Source organism: Carlito syrichta, unplaced genomic scaffold (genome assembly GCF_000164805.1).
Source record: "Carlito syrichta isolate Samal-C Ts95f unplaced genomic scaffold, Tarsius_syrichta-2.0.1 Scaffold315497, whole genome shotgun sequence".
NCBI classification, from domain to species: Eukaryota; Metazoa; Chordata; class Mammalia; order Primates; family Tarsiidae; genus Carlito; species Carlito syrichta.
The window spans coordinates 280,826-285,552 of NW_007259593.1; the positions used below are offsets into that span (position 1 = coordinate 280,826).

Genomic DNA, 4,727 nt, shown 5'->3' on the forward strand with positions numbered 1-4,727 from the left:
TTATGGTTTTGTGGGGTACAGTTAAGGGTTAGGTGTACAATTACGTTTCATTTAGGCACCCTGGTGATAAGTGGTGTTTCCCCATAAAAAAAAACTATTTTTTTTTGAAAAAAAATATACATGTTTTATTATATCCTCATAGTAGACCCACAAGGTAAACATGTTTCACAGATGAGGCACTGAGACACAGAAGTAAACGAATTCACCCAAGTTTCCCTAGGATTTGAACGCAGGTAGGGTTGTGTCTTCATCTGCTACAGATAATAGCACCTGGCCAGAGATATATTCTCACAGAGAGCAAACTGATCATTTTCTCTTCAAGGCAGTTGGGGTTCTGAAGAATGGATGAACTATGTGTCAGTTTCTTTTTTCTTTTTTTAATCAATATTTTTTATTATGATTTTGTGGGGTACAGTTAAGGGTTAGGTGTACAATTACATTTCATTCAGGCACCCTGTTGATAAGAAAAAAAAAACTTTCAATACTTCAGCTCCTGGCTGGCTCACCCCCCCCCCAAAAAAAACGTTTAATACTTACATTCTTCAGGTTCTCAATTCAGTCTCTCTAGGGTGGGGCAAGAAAACAAAAGCTTAAGAGCCACACCTTCCCAATACTCTCCTTCTGAACTGCCTGCTGACCAGGTAAATTGTTTTTGTAAACAACATTCATTGTAAAAGCTCACTCACTGCAATTTATAATCAGCTATAGCGCTTTTTAGTGTCAAATTGCTAACGACTTTAAAATCTCTTCCCAGGCAGAAGCAAACGAATCCAACATAGGATAGATAACAAGGTGACTTTGCTTAAAGTATTACTAATTATTTTTGTTAAACTTTAAGGTAATGTTTCCTCTGTCAAGGCGAAAGGCCAGTACCACCCTTCCTCCCACTCCTTCCATCCAAAGCGGGCAGATGTCAATCTCCCATCTTTGGGGCGGAGGTTACCTGGGATCTACCCTCTTAGCAGATCCATCGCTGAGAAGGTGTGTAAGACCTATTGTCGAAACAAAAGGGACAGTTTTCTTCCGCCCGAGTTACCTGTTTTAAATTCTTGTGTTCCTACAATTTAAACTACAGCCTGTAAAAAGGAATGGAGGAGTTGGAACTCGAGAGGAAGCAGGCTCACACCAAGGAAGTGCGGGATGAGGACGATGAGGATTGTGTGCCCCATGTGCCATGAGGACAGCGCCGGCAGCTACTTTTGCAGAAGTGGCTGCAGCGAAGACGCAAGGGAGCTGCGGAGAAGGAGCAGTAGGACAGCAAGCGGCAGTGAACCCCGGGGAAATGAGGACGACATCTCCCTCAGTTCAATGTCAGCCTCCTGGGTCAGCATCAGCACCTCAAAGAGAAGGGTGAAGCCCACAAGGAGTCTGCCAAGGAGAAGCAGCTGAAGGAAGAAGAAAAATCCTGGAGAGTGTGGCTGAGGGCCAATCCTTGGTGTCAGTGAAGGAGATGGCCAAAGACATCACGTATGACGACCCCATCAGAACCAGTTGGACCCCACCCTGTTATATCCCGAGTATGTCTACAGAGCTTCATGAGCATGTATGGAAGAAATACCACATCCTGGTGGAGGGAGATAGTATCTCCGCACCCATCAAGAGCTTCGAGGAAATGAAGTTTCCTGCCGCCATCTTGAGAGGTCTGAAGAAGAAGGGCATCCATCACCCAACATCCATTCAGATCCAGGGCATCTCCACCATTTTGTCCGGCCATGACATGATAGGCACAGGTTCAGGCAAGACGCTGGTGTTCACGCTGCCCGTCATCATGTTCTGCCTGGGACAAGAGAAGAGGCTGCCTTTCTTCAAGCGTGAGGGTCCCCATGGCCTCATCGTCTGCCCCTCGCGGAAGCTGGCCCGGCAGACCCATGGCATCCTGGAGTACTGTTGCTGCCTACTGAGGAGGACCACCTGCCGCTCCTGTGCATTCTGCGTCGGGGATTTGTCCGTCAAAGAGCAGATGGAGACCCTCCAACACGGTGTGCATATGATGGTGGCTACCACTGGGTTCCTCATGGATCTACTGCAGAAGAAGATGGTAAGCCTGGACATCTGGCGCTACTTGGTCCTGGATGAGGCTGACCACCTGATCAACATGGGCTTCAAGAGCGATATCCGCACCGTCTTCTTCTACTTCAAGGGCCAGCAGCAGACCCTGCTCTTTAGTGCCACCACGCCGAAGAAGATCCAGAACTTTGCCAATTGCGCCCTTGTGAAGCCTGTCACCATCAACGTGGGGCGTGTGGGGGCTGCCAGCCTGGATGTCATCCAGGAAGTGGATTATGTGAAGGAGGGGGCCAAGATGGTTTACCTGCTTGAGGGCCTGCAGAAAACATCCCCACCCGTGCTCATCTTTGCAGAGAAAAAAGTGGATGTGGACGCCATCCACGAGAACCTGCTGCTCAAAGGCCGTCGAGGCCATAGCCATCCATGGAGGCAAAGACCAGGAGGAGCAGACCGAGGCCATCGAGACATTCTAAGAGGACAAGAAGGATGTCCTAGTGGATGCAGATATAGCCTCCAAGGGCCTGGACTTCCCTGCTATCCAGTACATCATCAACTATGACATACTTGAGGAGATTGCAAACTATGTGTACTGCTGATGGAAGCCAAGCAGAAGGTGCCACCCATGCTGCAAGTGCTGCACTGCGGGGACGAGTCCATGCTGGACATTGGAGGAGAGCAAGGCTATGCCTTCTGTGGGGGCCTGGGCCATCGGATCACCGACTGCCCCAAACTTGAGGCCATGCAGACCAAGCGGGTCAGCAACATTGGCTGCAAGGACTACCTGGCCCACAGCTCCATGGACTTCTGAGGTGACCACCTTCCCTCCTGGTTGAGGCTCCAGTGGCCAGGACTTCAGCCACCCCCACACACACCAGCCTCCTGGACACGAGGCCAGCATCCTGGGCCCGGCTGGCCTGGGCTGGGCCAGGCTTGGCTGGCTGCCTGCTCTTTGTGTCACCCAGAATCACTATTTCTGTTCCCTTCACCCCAACTGCCATTAAAGCACAAGATTCTTTCTCAGCTCCCCAATAATAATTATAAACTACCATCTAACTACATCTCCAAACTAATATTTTCAAGTTTTGTTTTCCTTCAGACTTTCTCGAAGTAGCTGTATTTCCTTGTTAAAGTCATTATTAACAAACTCCTTATAACTGTCTGTAAAGTCTTACCCCGAAACCCAAAGAAACTTGAAGACAAGCTGCAGGAACTGCCTGGACTCCTGTAGTGGGTGTCAAGCCCACGGGGGTAAATATTTATAAATACATTTTACCAGACATCAAAACCCTAGTATGTCATAGCAGTGGCTATAATGGCCTTCCTTATAGTATTATTAATTCCAATAGTATATGGCTTCCATGTTTCCTAGCTTTGGCCCCCTCCACTACCTTGGGAAGGTGAACCTCTCTCTCTGATTTACTTTCTATATATACTATATTTTACAATCTCACTTCTGTGCAATTGTTTGCATTCTTCTCGCAGCATCAGATGTAAAACCAGATGCCCCCCCTCCCCCGTTGGGCCTGACCTACCATTTGGAGGCCCCTACTGGGATTGTAACCTAACAGTTCCCAGATGACAGGCAATTTACTATGAATACTTACTAAGCACATCCTAAGATTTGTTCTATGTGTTCATTCCTTTTATCCTTACAACAGTCCCACCAAGTGGAGACTATAATTCTATTTTATGTTATTATTATTATTTTTTTTTTTAGTCGGAGTCTCACTCTGTATCCCAGGCTAAAGGACAGCGGCACGCTCACGGTCACCACAGCCTTAACCTGCTGGATTTAGGCAATCATTTCACCTCATCTTTCCAAGTAGCTGGAACTACAAGCATGCACCATCATGCCTGGCTAATTTTTTGGTTTATTGTAGAGATGAGGTCTCACCAAGTTGCCCAGGTTGGTCTTGAACCTGTGGGCTCAGGCAATCCTCTCACCTTGACCTCCCAAAGTTCTGGGATTACAGGTATGAGCCACCACGCCCAGCCGAGGCTATTATTTTAAAGAAAAAGGAGAACTGAGGCATATAGAGGAAAGTGAATTTTCCAGAATCCTATAACTCATGGTGAGAACCCAAAGTCTCAGGTCCTAGGCCTGGTTTCCTAGGTCTTTATCACCATTATGGTGGTTGATGCTACGGAGCGTGATATCTGTCTAGCATTTTTAACTCTACCGTGGTCTCACTCAAATCCGTTCCCTCTCTATTCCCTTGAGACGGTGGTGGGGCCGGTGGGGCCCACCTTCAGGGGAACCCAGGGCTGTCCCTGTGCCAGGGGCTATGCCCTTTAGATGCCTTGATGCAGCGGGTCAGACCATGAGGATCCACCAGCGCCCCGGGGGGTCAGAAAGGACTTCCATTTTCCTCACTGCTGCAAAGCGAGGGTACCGCTGGAACCAGGACCCAGGCCTGTGGCTTCCAGTCTTTTTAGCAACAGCCAGGCCCAGCCAGCTTCCGGGAGAATGGAGCTCGGCTCCCTTAAGCCCGGCACCCTTCAGCAGGGCTATCTGATCCCCCAAAGCCCTCAGTGGCAACAGAGTGCCTATGGGCCCAGATATGAGCACAAGGCCTATTTTACCGCTGGCTCTGAGAGGTTAAACTGCCAAACCCCGCGTCCGCGCGCTCAGGCGCCTCTCTCGCATAGAAGCGGCTTCTCCAGGCCCTGTGCCCAGCGCCTGGCACGCCGCAGGCGCTCCTAGTTTCCCGACGAAGGGC

At 49.2% G+C, this 4,727-nt stretch overlaps 1 pseudogene across 1 annotated transcript; it reads left to right on the forward strand.

The window, feature by feature from the left end:
• Window positions 1-1,145: 1,145 nt before the first annotated feature.
• LOC103275518 lies at window positions 1,146-2,815 on the forward strand (annotated as a pseudogene). Its single transcript, XR_505317.2, has one exon. The product of XR_505317.2 is annotated as a probable ATP-dependent RNA helicase DDX41 pseudogene (transcript).
• Window positions 2,816-4,727: the final 1,912 nt, after the last annotated feature.